General features: G+C 40.9%; 1 protein-coding gene across 1 annotated transcript in view; it reads left to right on the forward strand.

Moving 5' to 3' along the window:
- LOC115764421 (low-density lipoprotein receptor-related protein 2) overlaps nucleotides 1-15,343 on the forward strand; it is a 128,692-nt gene that overhangs the window by 72,308 nt on the left and 41,041 nt on the right. The gene's annotated exons all lie outside the window — the stretch shown is intronic.

The following is a 15,343-nucleotide window of genomic DNA, read 5'->3' on the forward strand; positions in this document are numbered from 1 at the left end:
AAATTAATTTTTGGTAGAATGCTTTTGTGCATGGTCTTCGAGCATTTGTAAATATGCCAGAATTTTGTCGCCTGTCTTAATGTGTGTAATAGTAAAAGCGAAAATTCGATTGGTGTCTAGCAGCGTGTTGGTGAGTTTCAAATTGAATTTTCTGCATATTTTAGATGCCTTTCCATGTCTCTCCAATTTAATTTATATGCACCTTTGCATTTACTTGTAGCTTACATTTTCATAGCTCAGTATGCATTTGTTTTGTAAAGAGAGCTTGTCGCAGCCCTGACACTAACTGCTAACTGGCATTTTTTAGACAACGACTTCAAGTTCTTTTTGCTGTCTTGTCAATTATTTTGAGATTCTCTCGTTAATTATGACATTCGCCCGAACTGTTCGGTCATCGCTCACCAAAATCCGTTGCCAATTTGTGTTGCTTCTGGTTGGTTTTGTGTGGAGGACGTACTGTATCGTTGCCCTCCCTTACTTCCCTTACTTTTGTGGGCCGAACATTACGTAGCAGTTTCTCTGCTGCTGTTGCTGATTTTTGCAATTTTCTTGCATATATTTTCATATGTATATGAGTATGCATGGCTAGGTATAATGGTATCTGTGAGTATATCAATTTAAGTATATAAACTTGAGCGTCTTTTATGCGTGACCGCAAACAAACTGCGAACGCTGCGCGGCATCCTCCTCAAAACAAACATGCAACAGCAAAAGCAACAGCAACAGCTCTGACAACGGCAACGGCACAGAATCAATATTTACTGCCATTAATACGCCCTGGCAGACAAACTGCGCTGCGGTTAACTGTTCACTGCTCAATGTTCAGTTTTCAGTAGTCAGTAGTCAGTAATCGGTATTCGGTATTTGGTATTCAGTATTCAGTTTTCGGTTTGACAGTGTTCACTGTGCTCAGTGCTGTCACTGCTGACGCATGGCCCGCGCGAGTTAACTGAACCAGACTGTGGTCCTGACCACTGCTACTGCTGAAATGTGTATGGTAAATTGTATATGGTATATGCCACGCCCACAGCCTACAATCGTTGGCTAGCATAAATGGCTGGTGAGCTTAAATCAGCATTGGCAAAATATATCTCGCAAAATTTAAGTTGCCTTTCGCAACAGTTGCTGCTGCTGCGCCGATGCGTGACAATTATTTAATACACGTTTTCAAAAAGAAAGCGCATAAAAAAAAAAAAACTAGAGAGCACCAGCCGATAGTTCCCAACTAGAAGATACCCTGCACCCAGCTGTCCCAACATGCTACATTCGAATCTTTCTCTCGTATCTCTAATTTTTTAAATTAATTCGAGTATGTTAGGAATCTGAAAAGTCAATTATTCTGGATTTGATCCTTTGCTCTATGCTCTGTGACCTTAAAGCTGTATGTCACAAACCCTAGCATACGTTCAGTATGCCCCCTTTAGCCAGCTTTATGGACGCAATGTGTACATATACATATAGAAAAGCAACGAGACATAAAAATGCAGACGCTGTCGGCAATTTTTCTCACTTTGCTGGCTTAAGCGACGTATACGCGATATTCTTGCCACATTTTTCGGTTTACGATTGGGTGTATTACGTCGTTATGTTCTGCTACTGCTTAAAGTTTAAAATCTAAGTATTTAAATACGTTGCGACTGCACAATACGTATTTGTTGCTTTTAACGAGGATATAAACGAACGGACTCAGCTACATAAAATCTTAATCTATGTCACGTCACAACGAAACTTTAAAATTTAATTATTTTCAAGCAGAAGTAAATGAATCAACTAAAACCTAACAAGATGAAGCTAACTAAGTTGGGAACCGAAAGCTGAAATAATATACAAACAGGAAAGGACAGTTAGAATATTAAATACCCTAGCAAACATAAAGCACATATATACTTTAAAGCGGAGAAACGTTTTTATAGAAGCTGATTGTAAGTAGTTTGCACACATAAATATCTAGAATGGTAAAGTTTTACGAAATTTTATGCAAATGGCTTATTTTCTGCCGATCGTTACTATGACAGCTATAAATATAGTGGTCCTCCTGCCCCTAGCGAAAAGTTAATATTCAATTTCAATTTAATTTAATTACTTAGCATTTAATTACTTAGCATTTAAACAAACCATTCCAAAACATCAAAAGATCATCATTCGGTATATGGATGCCATTCAATTAACACCAAAAAAATATACACTTATATATATAAGTATATATATTTATATAGGTATTTAGATTAAACCTTGTGATGGTCTTTAATATTTACTGTCAGCGCTTAACGCCAATTCGGCAGTGCTGTGATTGTTGTTGTTGCTGTAGTTGGAAAAGTGATTAAACAATTTCATTAATTTTACGTCAATGCCACGCCCTCTGCGTTGGCAACGCCCACTTTGGCCAGCTCTTAAAAGCCAGCGGCTACTTCAAACCCACCTCTGCGTCAAATATTATTAAAATTTACGAGACTCTTCGCAAATGCCTTTCTTACAAAGTTTTTTTGTTCATGCCGCATGGAAAGCCCAATAGCAAGTGGGTGAGCGGGAGAGAGGGAGAGTGTGGAGAGGCATCTAGATAGAGGCGATAGAGTAGAAATGAAAGGGTATAGAGGCGGGCAGGGCTGGCTGGCGAGTGGCCCTCGAGACGCACCGTTTGCATTAATGGTGCAAAGTCGAAAAATAAAAGCCATTTTTGTCAGAAGGGGCGACGCCAGCTGCGATTCAAGTGCACTTTGAACCTAAAAGCATAAGCCTCGCAGCCTCTATCACTTTCTCCCTCCAATTTTCGCCTTCCTCTCTTTCTGTCTGTCTGCCTGTCTCAGTCTCCGTCTCCGTTACCCTCGCTGCCTATTGATGCAGGAGCTGGGCAGGAACAAAAGGAAATTGTTAAATTAAGTGCTTGCTAGGCGGAACAAATGGAGCCGGCGTCTCTGGTCGCACCCGCTGCCAGGGCAAAGTTGAAGTGCATGGCCTTGCCACAAAGGTAGCTAGTGAAAGTTTTTAATTTACTGTTCTGCACACATTCACACACAAAGACACACACACACACACATATATACTTACACACACTGACTAATGCGCACTGCAGTTGCGACAACTTTTGTCATTGCCTACTTTTTGGCATGCCGCGACTTGTAATCAACGCGTGGCAAGTCTTGCTGCGAATTTAGGCCACAGCAGCTGCCTTTAAAAAGGCCACGCCTACCCCCAACCTTGCTCATAGCCCTCCACAAGGCTCAACACATCTGCTGCCTCTCCGCTGTTTTCGATTTCGTTTTCTCCTGTGCACGGCGCATTCGTGTGGAAAATTAAATTCACTGACTGTCGGAGTTGCAATAGCTGCCCGAAATACGAATCCCGAATAGCGAAACCTCGAAGTCCACGAAATTGGTATACCCTTGCAGCAGGTATAATTACTTCGTCACGCCCTGTGCCAGCACATTCGACGCTTCAATCTCAGTCAATCTGTGTTTCAGGTTTGCAAATGAATTCGTTTTTCTTTTTACTGTGTGCTGCATCAGATTCCGCTATATCCTTATCTGTCACATGAACTATCCGCTAAAAAAAATGATTTTATGCTTAAAATGAAAATATGACATCGTGCTGTACCATCTGCTACTGTATTCAAAGATCGACACCCCGAAATAGCTATTCGTAGTTTTTTTTCTTTTTCTGCAACACCTATTAACATTGTAAACCAAGTTACAGTTGCAGTTGAAGTTGTGCGCTTCCATTCAATTTTTAGCAAGTGCTGCCTGCCACTTAATTTCCGCCAAAGTTGGTAATTTGCCGTTGACGGGATGGGCAGGAGATTTGTATGGTTGGGATATGAGGCGATGTAGTTGACGCACAGTGTCTGTCTATAAGCATTTTGTATACTCTGACCTCGAATTTTTGAAAATTTTCAACGTTTTTTAAGCGGTGGCCCCACTGTGCGGCATGATGCTCAGCCCAACATAAAAGTATTGTCGCCTGTGGAGCGATTGGCAAAGCATTCTCTTTCATAGACAAACGTGAAGCTGACGTCGGCCAAATTGAATTGTAATCTATGTGCGCGCACACACACACAAACACACACACAATTATATATACAGCAGTGTGCACAGCGGAAACGGAAGTTTGTAAGAATGCAGCGTCGCGTAGGCACACCACAAAGCGACTCTTACAGCCTCAGACCCAATTACTGACATTTTATTCTGGGCCAAACTGAACTCAACTCAACTGAACGGAGCTCAGCCGATCAGCGATGCGCACAAAATCACTTCCGATGAGATTTCAATTTTGTGATTACCTAATTGACACTCAAAGTAATGGAAGTTGCCTGCCTCCCGCCTCTGCCACTGACGGTGGCCAACCAGGAGGCAGCCATCAGATTAAAATGTCTTTAAGTTGTCTATGAGTATGAAAAATTCAGCAATGTACAATCGCTAACAGTTCATAAAAGTAAGCCATTACATATATAAAGTAGTTTTCGGCAAGACCCCGCTGTGCCCGGCCCAGGTATAATTCTTTGTATCACCTGGTACATAAGTATTACTATTGGATAAATGTGAAACTGGGAATAAACAAAGAGCTACAGTGAAACATTTGGCAACAGTGTCATTTGCTTTTAACCCGATAAGTAATTAATATATATCTATATTTTATAGAGTCGAAGTAGCCTCTTTCTCCATTTTCAAAAAGAGTACAACGTGAACAAATCAGAAACGCAAGCTATGACAAATATCCGCAAATGTTTTGCAGTTGATTTAAACAAAATAATTGTGTATAATATATATATACACATATATATTGAAAATAATTTTGTTTGTACGTGTGGTTTCTGTGCCGCGCGCTTTTGCAACTGCAGCGGAAATGGCCTAAAATTAAATGCTCACATCGCAGTTGTTATGTCTCTGGTTGTTCCTATTACTGTTGTTCCTGTTATTATTGTGTATGCAGAGCTTTTATGATTAAACAAAAAATAAAAAAGAATCGCTCATAAAATGGTGTCAAACCAGCTACAACAACACAATTTCAGCCATAAAATATTGCTTATGACAATGCGCTCCCAACAAAAAACCAAAAAAAAAAATAAGAAAAGAATCCCCTGCTTGAGCTCCACGCGTTTCATTCAATATGAAAATTAAATTTTACGCTTAAAAGTATGCATTAAACATACAGCGAAAAAATCTATTGAAAAGAGCAACAGGGATCACAGTGTCACATAAAGGACCGGGATAAGTATATAGAAGAAAAGTCGCATAAAGTTTCGAGCACCTTCTGCTCCTGTATATGAATGTGTGTGTGTGTGTGTGAAAAAGGTGTTATCGACCCTGTCACATGGCCCTTGTTAAATTGACTGCAAAATTTACAGGCAAATTTGTAACAACAACAGTGACAGCCACAGCATTAAAAAGAGAAACAAAAATAAAGATGCTCTGGTCTGAGACTGCCCAGCCAGAAGATACCCTATAATCAGCCTCAAGCTGCCATTAGAATCATTTGAGCCTGCCTCGATACAAGCATAAATGTAAATAGTGGTTGCTATAATCTTTCTCATCTATCCCGGTCAACCAGCTGAAGACAATATACCCAATCTGTGTGTTTCGAATTCGACTTTCTGCAGATATTTGCACAGGTCTGTAATACCCATTTGTTTTTTAGCCACATTCAATGAGTACGGGGTATAAAAAGGTGAACCAAAACTGAATAATAAAAACAATAATGTGTCGCAAATTGTGCGCGAATGAATAAAACAAAACGGATGTGGGGCCATAAAAACTGCGTTTAAAACTCGCCAAAACTCTGGCACCCCACGCACAGACCAACAAATATATAGAAAAACACTTGCACCCACTCGCACACAGTCAGATAGAATATACATAGAAGATGGGTAAATATGCAGGACGCTGGATTCTAGGCTGGCTGTCAAGCTGGCCAGGATGTATAACATTTTATGGTACAACGGAAAACTCAGCGGCTTCCTTCCGGCACAGTTTCAACTTGTTGGTCAGCAATTCTCTCTCGCTAACTGGCTAACGAGGGCAGCTCATTGAGATACTGTCGACTAAAAAAGATAACAAATTGCTTAACATTCCTATTACGAACGGACCTCAAGTATTTCCAACATTAAATATACATATTTTAGAATATATATTTTTGGACAACATTTAAAATAAATGCATTTAACTAATTGAAGGACCTGCTTTAAAAATATCCTGTACGAATATTTTAAGGGCATATTGAGCTGCAAAGCTATCGATAATAATGGCATGCCTAAAATGCTTAACAATTTCAAAAGTCAACATATTAAGAAAGAATCGACGTAATCGAAAAATTCGGACATTGTAAACGTACATTACGATTGAAAATGCTCAACAGTGAATTGAAAATTACATAGATGTATGGATTATTTTATACTTATATATATTTAAGTATCTCTTGGTAGCTGAAAAATTAAGCAACAATTAAAACGCGATCACTAATCTGTCGACAAAAATCGATATCGATACTATCCCAAGAAGAGGACTGGCTGACCCTCGCTCTAACACACAAGCAACAAGATTAAGTTTACTGCAGATAGCCTGACATCACCTCGTGCGCTTGTTCTGACCACCTGACCCGGTTTATGTCCAAGTTGCGTCTTATATGCTGTAATTGACCAGATAGTTGAGATTGTGCGTAGCATAGCCCCAGCACAGCTGCTGATTGATGGGCAGACAATAATAGTCCTCGACAGATTTTGGGACATCTTGGCAGATGAGACTGCGGCTTGCGAAGGGAAATACCTGAAAGCCGTCTATTTGATATGCCCTGAAAGCAATTTATGGTTCCCATATGACAAGCGGTTTTGACAATGAGAGAAGGCTAATTATACGCGATGCAGACACAGGATTACAATTGCAGTTGTAGCAATTAGTATTTAAGCCATGAGAGAGAGTGAGAGAGGGAAAAGGGGAGCACATAACCATTTGCAGCTCATCTCGAATTCGTTTTCGAGCAAATCGCTTGTGAGCCAAATTGATGAAATTGTCTATTTATTCACACGTCGTTTATTTTCACGTTGACACTGTCAACACCGAGCAAAGGGCAATGGGCAGAGACAGGCGACAAAATGGCTGCCGTTGCACTTGATAACGATAACGATAACAATGACGATAACGACGATAATAATGATGATGATGATGATGATGATGATGCTGATGATGTTGTTGTTGTCGACAGTGGCTTACTGATAGGCTAGAACAATGGCAGCAGAATACTCGGCAATAACAATAACAGAGCGTTTACCATTCAAACGGAATGAGACAATCTAGTAGCCAATTTAGTCGTAATGGCAACAAAATGTCACTTGAGTCTCTCTGCTGCAACATTGCAAACAGCAATAAGAGCTAAAAGCCATAGGCAAGGCAACACAAGAGATAGACAACAGACATTCAGACAGAGAGAGATACTGAGTTAGAATGAGAGCGAGCTAGCAGTGAGCTTTGCTGGGCAATGCAAACATTTTTTTCCAGCTCGTTGCCATTTCATTTTGTGCCCTCTGTTTGTTTGTGGGTATGTGTGTGTGTGTCTGTGTCCAAGTTTTTTGTGACATGCCTAAGCACTGATGGCAACAACAACAACAACACTACAACAACATCAAAATACAGGACACGTTGATGTGCGTGTTGACATAAAGTTTTCGCCTTTCATCATCCTTGTCCCGGCGCTCCGTAAACTTTGCCAGCCCGGCGGCCTTCTGTCAACAAATTTCGCAGAAGCACCCCCACCAGCCGATCCCTACAATTTTGGTCATTAACAGATGGGTCTAAGCGAACCGACACTACAGCTCTGATTTAAAATCAATGCAAAAATAAAACTTATCCGAGCGTGACTCTAAGGTAGTCCCACACAATGACTGTCAACGTGCCGTATAATCGATTGAATTAGCAGCGACAGGCATTAACAAAGTAGGCTAGACGAAGTGCTCGACTGAGAGTTACCCTGTTCATAGCGCTGAGCTGAGCTCTTAGGATAAGTTTTATTTAATTCAGGTGGAAGTTTCTTTTAGATTCGTATCTGCTGCGTACAAGGTTTTGTTTAAAAATCGATTCTTATCCATTTTGTCGAAACATGACGATCTATCGATAACTTAAAATAAACTTGATCAGCGACAGACCTTTTTATCGACTCGGCTGTTAATCAAAAGCATATATACTTTATTGAATCGAAGCTGCCTTCCTTTTGCTGTTACACACAATTGCAGAAAAACAGTATAACCTTTGTTTTAGAGTATAACAATATGGTTTATGTGGTAAGCGTCAAAAAGTTGAGAAACATTTGCTGTGCGGTGTGCCCCGGCAAATTGAGGCTAAGGCCAAAACAAATTTCAACAACTTTTGGGCTAGTAAAGTAATTTATTATTGTTGTTGTTGATGCTGCAGCTGCGGCTGGCGTTTCTATGTGTGTGCCACGGTGCGTATGAATAATGACAATTGCCAGTTGAAATGGAGTGCAACCGTTTTAGACATCCTTTCAACAGAGCCTCTTCTAACAGCTCACGGGCACGGGCACGGGCACTGACGCTCCATTTTGGTTGAAACGCGCTTTATGCCACAGTGGATAGGTGCAGAAATTGCAGCTCAAAATGGAGGCTAAATCATTTTGCCCTCCATACTTTGGCGTCTGCTGTTCTGTTTGTGTATATACCCTGTATACTGGCTGTCATAAAATATTGCCTAAAAATTTACCTTCTTCCAGAACTATTAAGCATAAAACCATTGAGTAAACTATTCCTCTCAACAAATAGCCTGCCTTTTATGTATTCTAAGAGTTGTAAATTCTTTAATTATCTTTAAGCCTAAGGAGACTGTTCATAGTGTAGTTAACAGTCGACCCGTAACATGTGTACTGTGACACCGACTCAGTCAGCAAAGATGACAACACTCATATGCCCATATTTCGATTTGTGCCTTTTGCTCTATTTTTGGGTCCTTTTCCTTTTTGCAATTCTGTTCCACGTCGTGGCTTCACTTGCTTTCGTTCTGCCACTCTGCGGCTCTACTGCTGTGATGAGGGCATGTGTTGATGATGGCGTTGATACAACCATACAATGTCACGCTCATGTCAACTGTTGGACTGTTATTGCACACACACCCACACACACACATACCCTTGCCCGGACACAAACACACATAAAAGTCAGGCAATTGTACCAAAGGCGATGGACACGACAGCCATAAGTACTGAGCGATATACCGGGGCGAAAACTTGTTATCATTCATGTGTCAAATTTGGAGTTCGAGCTTTAACACGAGTGTGCACCTTAAATGGAATTTTTTATCAAATGAAAACTTTGAGAGTTACAGAAAACAGTGCAGATAAATTTTGCAGAAAGTTTACTTAAAACATTGTCACAATTTATTTAAAAAAATATAAAATTTATTTGCTTACCAAGAAGTAGTAAAACTATGAATAAAATTTCCATATTTTCATTTGTCGTTTTATTCCTTTAATTGGATTTATTCATTAAACTGCTTAAAAGGACTCTGCTGGCTTATGCGCCATTTGTTTATGTTAAATTTATAAAAATGTGCTATGCTTTTAACAATGTGTTAAATAACTTAATAAACATTTATAGTTACAACCAAAAGTTTATGGCTTAGTCATGATTGATAGTCAAGCTCCTTTCAAGCTGAATAGACCGGATAATATATTACAGTTTCGATTTTCATGGAGAGAACATAAGTGACTTCTTGTGGTCAAGCCAACTCGTTGTTGGCTTAAAGTAAACGGCATCCAATTTAATTGGACAAGCCGTGTGCCAGGTACAGAACCCAGCAAGGGCATGGTCCAAGTACCATAACAATGGCAAGAATTTGATATCAAAATACGTAAAATCAGCACAATGTGAAAACAAAGCATACGAAAGGCAAGGGAAATGGCCTGCATCGTCGCAGTTTTGTGGCTTAGAGAACTTAGAGTCGGATTGAGAGTGCAACATTCCGAATCGGAGTAAGAGTCAGATACACAGTCAGAGTCAGAGTCAGAGTCAGAGCTAGCCGCTGCCAATGGCAATGTTTCTACTATGGTTGACTTAGCGGTGCTCGCATTGAAACATGCTAAAACACTGGTTAACTGTTACATACTCAACAGTCAATGGGCAGATGACCACAATCACGACAATAACAACTAAAGCGCCGACAAAAAAAAAAGGCACAAAAAAAAACCCAAAAATGGCAAGGTGCAACCGAAATGGTTTTTATAGCTGCCAGTTGCGAGTAGTAAATTCAATACAGAACAACAGCAGTAGCAGTAGCAGTAGCAGTAGCAGTAGCAGTTACTGCAGCAGCAGCGGCAGTGAAAACTGCGCAACCAACGAGAAATGAAACAATGAAATTTATTGTGCAACGTTGGTCGTTTGGCGCATTTCATGCTTGTAGGTCATGTGCTTGTTGTTGCTGTCGTTGCACTATTTCAAATGTCAAATTTTTTGCCCCCGGACTGCAGCAACACCAACGGCAGCATCAGCATCAGCAGCGTCAGCGGCAGCGGCAGCAGCAGCAACGATTGACATTATTGACAAGCGGCTAACGACAACAACCAACTTTTGTGCTCATCAACGTTAGGCAATACTGACCCTAAACGCAGATCTCGTTACTCTGCCAACTCTACAAACCCTCCGCCCGCCTCTGCACTCAACCCGCACGTCTTTGACAGTAAATTTCAAATTGAATTTATAGCTATGGGGTTGGGCTGGCCTGGCCCAGATGAATCCCTCAACATCCAAACAGCGCCCCCTTCGACGGCCTTTATGTATTTATGTTTATTTCCATTATGATATGCATTGGCGCCTTTTTTTATGAACCGCACGTGGTTCATTGAACCAAAGGCAGAGCCACAGCCACATAGCCAGAGCCAGAGACAGAGCCAGCTGGCCCGATCCCAGTTGGTGGTCGGCGGCTTTGATTAGCGTTCAACTTGATTACCGGGCTTTAGTTTTTAGTGTCGGGCTGGGCCTAATATTAGTTGGGCTGCCATGCAGTCCCTTTCAATATCCTGTGGCAACTGAAAACGCTAAATATAATGAAATTTTCACTCTGCATTCTCATCTTTTATGTGCGGCCTTACAAATAGCTTTCATAAACATAATATTTATAAATGCCATCAGAAAATTAAAAATATATATTATTTGAAGAACACACACACTAATGCCATGCATCTGCCTCTTTCTATTTCGACAAAATGAACTGAAAAACTCTGCAATTAGTCATTTAACTGAAAACAAGCACAATTAAAAACCTAAACTATAATACATAATACATGCACTATTGTGTGACTGAAAGTGACTGAAATCAAAATTTCTTTGTCAACTTTTGTCGGATTCATGAATGGATAATGGTTGTTGCAATGCAATTGTTTACAGGATATCTGAGAAGCCGATTGTTTTCTCATTAGTCTGATGCATGCATTTCTATATTTGCGCTAAGCTTTTCATCTGAACTAACGTCCTGCTATTATTTTATTCTCTTTGCAGGTAAATATTAACTACTGAATGAGCCGAGACCGAATCGCCAGTCTGAGACTGGGCCTGGCCAGTGGCTAAGCCTGCGCCTAAATAAGCCATTTGTCAGGCTTACTAGTAGCGTTATCTGCCACAGTTGCCACCGCACCCCTTTCCCCCTTTTGGCGGGGTCTGTTAATTACACAGGCAGGCGCACAATTTGGCCCATCTGCACTTCAGTTCACTAGTCCGCGCTGCAAATGCATTGCCATGTCCATGTGTCTCTGCAATACTACACACACTCTCACTCTCACACTCACACTCACACACACACACACACACACACACACACACTCAGATACACGCGAAAAAAAATCAGAGCCTTTAACACGACAAACATTCATTTCAATTGCCCCGAGTGGCCCCCTTCCGGTTCCCTTATTCGACACATTGGCTGCCTTTGTCGACGAAGCGTGCCTCGCAGCACCAAAATGAAATTGTAAAATATTTCACAACATATTTTTGTTGGCGCGGCATCTCCACTTTCAACAATCCGCCGGACCATAAATCCACGCCACTGCGCTCGTAAAAGCCGAGACCCCACTGACCACTGACCACCCGCCCGCCGCCACTGTCCACTCTTTAAATGCAGAATCCTTGCGCCCGCCGCTTATGCTTTACACACACACACACATTTTTTTTGCCACGCCTGCCCTTTTTTTGTGTACTTTTATGACGCGTCGCTCAACTTTTGACCACTTGGCCGACCGCTACATTTTAATATCCACACCGCGCGCAACCAGACCAGACAATGTCCACATGCAGGACGCAATCACGTCCAGGCATGGCCATAGCCGTAGCCATCGCCAGCTGCTTGTTGCGGCATGTGCCGCATTTTTGTGAACGCCTACAAATATGCTCAGGCTTGCCAGATTTCGCACAGTGCATAACTTGTCCCAGGTCCAACAGGGCATCCAGGAAAAGGGCGTGCATGTATGTTAGTACAGTAAATACATATGTACTTCAATGAAAATGTCCTGCAGACAGTAACTGTAGAGTAAAATCGCATAGGATATGACCGTCTATATTCTGAAAGTTGCTTTGATATACGCAAGCAATCATATATAGGATTTTTATTTATTTTAAATTTACTTTTGGTTTTATTAAAAAATTAAACTAATATCGAGAAAAATTCCTAATCCTAACAATATCGATCTCTAGTATTTTTCTATATATATATTTGACTTGTGATCTTTATTGGCTTCATTCTTTTTCTGTTAATCTGTATAATGATCAAAACTTTGCCTCAGATAAAACTAAGATCATAATTAATTAAACGCCCAGAATAAAGTATTAAAATATAAAATGTGCAGTGCTCATGCTCAATTTTGGCTGCCAACCCAAACCCATGTTCGGTGATTCGATTCACGGTTTAAACCAATGCCTCGCTTTGAGGTGCGGTTCGTGAAACATGTTTTCCACTTTCATTCCGGCTTTGATTCACATATATGTTTAGTTTAGTTTTCAATATATCAAACCAATTCATTCTAAATTCAATTTGTTGTATATAAATAATCAAATTTATCGAAGTAAGATAACTTTTTCTATTCACAACACTGAAAAACGAACACATTTTGCCACAACATTTTCAATTATGCATATAAAAACATTGTTTTGAAACAAAACATAAATAAAATAACTGATTTAGGTTCAGCCGTTCTTTAGTCAGCTAATCCGGTTTAATGTTCGGTTTATGGTAGCACAAAAATTTGAGTTTCGTGTTCGAGCAGCCTTGTTTTGGGGCAATAGAGCATCGGCTTGGTCCCATTGCATATTCCAGAGTGCAGAACATACCGAAGAGGAATAGATACTTGTTTTGAGTTCGAAAAATGACAAGAGTCTGCAGCGCGAGGGTAAGGACAGTGTAGGTGTAGGCAGTCAAAAAACCGCCAGACGAGAAGGACGTTAAATGATTTATCTATGCCAATAAGAATTCTATAAAAATATGTAGTAAATTGTTTGTTGTTGCAGCTGCCACACTTTGCTGAACAATGTACATGCAACGCGAAAATTATGCCTCACTCCCAAAATGGCCGTGGGCTGTCCTGCGAAAATATGCAAATCGAGAACTATACGAGCTCAAATTTCCATTGCTGCTGGTCAGCAATGCACAGTAACCGACCGTCCCTGTGGAAGGCCTGACTGCAATCAGGGCTCAACTTTGTGACCATATTGTTTTGTTGCATGTAGCACGACCAACACGACACATGCCTCGAGCTATGCAACCAAAATGTCGCAGTGCCACAATATTTTTGGCCGGGACCAAGCCTAGTGCTCTAGCAGCATTTTCTTTTTTATGGTTGTATTTGGTCTAAGTAATAATTTTGAATTTGGACAGACAAGAATTCAATCAGAAATCCTGCTAGGACTAAGCTTTAGCAAACCAGAGACATTTTATAAAAGTTTTGCTAAGTATGAGACTGTTTATATTAATATTTAGGAAAAAAGTCAGATATAAGTAGTAAAAAAAAACAATTGAGGTTTGTTTTGTAATGGTTACGTCTGGATCTAATTATTTGCCCAGTCTTATTGATAATCCTTGCAGACTTTGTTTCACAAGGTCTTTCGAGCCTTTCTTTTATCATAATTCAGCATATATATTTAGTGCAACAGCTGTACAGGTCTTAAAAGACAAGGTCTGTGTCTAAAATTAATCGAACTCATCTTTTTTGGCAACCACAAAATATTGCAGGAATTTCATGACTTCAATGTGATTACAATTCGCTTCAATTGCATTTGCAATTTGGGCTGTCTGGACCAGAGGCGCGTTTATCATAATTTTAATTTGACACATTTCATGGGCCATTTGGCTTGTACCGAAATTAAATTACGAGCAATGGTCGCGGGCTTGTGCAGAGGGTCAACTGACTGGCTCGATTGACGTTTATTTGCATTTAATTAATGTGACATTTTAAATGAACTGCACTGCGATGCTTTTCGATGCGTGAGGGCGTGGCTGTCTTGTTTAATTTTGATTTGTGACACACTAACGCCAGCCTCAGTCGTATATCCTCTGTCGTCTGTCGCCACAGTCGTTGTTGTTACGTATTTGACCAGGCTATTTCATTCAATTGCACCTGCCAGCTGGCAGCCGGACAGGACAATAGTGCCTGGCTGTCAGTCAAAGACCTTGTGGTTAGCAGCCCGAATGCCGCACAACCCGTGCCCCCCACTGGGTTTAATAAACTTAAATACACACACACAACTCCACAACTGCGTGTGCGTGTTTGTGTGTGTGTGTGTGTGTGTCATGCGAGACAAAGTAAACTTCGCTGTAGAGACACGCGTAATTAAATGCAACAACAGCCAACAGGGCTGCGCCCACAGACTCCAATATGGTGCAACACATACGTGTGTAAGTCTGTGTATATGTGTGTGCGTTTGACAATTTGCAACAAATCGTTGCAACATGAATGCAACAGCCAACCACGCGAACGACCAGCAGCATCAATGACCTGAGCAAAACACCACGCCCATTGGGCAGCCGCACGCCTAATGCGCTTTTGTCGTGCACTGTTAACATGGGGCACACAGCTTGATCGTCCTCATCGTCCTCGTTCTCGTCCGTGTCGTCGTTGTTAAGGTCCTCATCATCATCAACGCTGTCAACACGTTGACAGGCGGCAGGTGAGGGCTGCTCTTGCTCCTGCTCCTGGTCACAGCTGTGCAGTCACATTGACAAAGTTGTTAGCCCCCAAGCAGCTGGGGACAAGAAGACTGCACACTGCAAGAAATCAGGGCAAATATATCAAGCATCAACAGAATGGCAACATTGTCAGAAATGGATTTGTAGCTGGAGCATTTGTGTGATGCCTCACAATGATTATGTTGAGC

The sequence above is a fragment of the Drosophila novamexicana genome, unplaced genomic scaffold (assembly GCF_003285875.2).
Source record: "Drosophila novamexicana strain 15010-1031.04,08,12 unplaced genomic scaffold, DnovRS2.1 tig00000820-arrow-pilon, whole genome shotgun sequence".
Lineage (NCBI taxonomy): Eukaryota > Metazoa > Arthropoda > Insecta > Diptera > Drosophilidae > Drosophila > Drosophila novamexicana.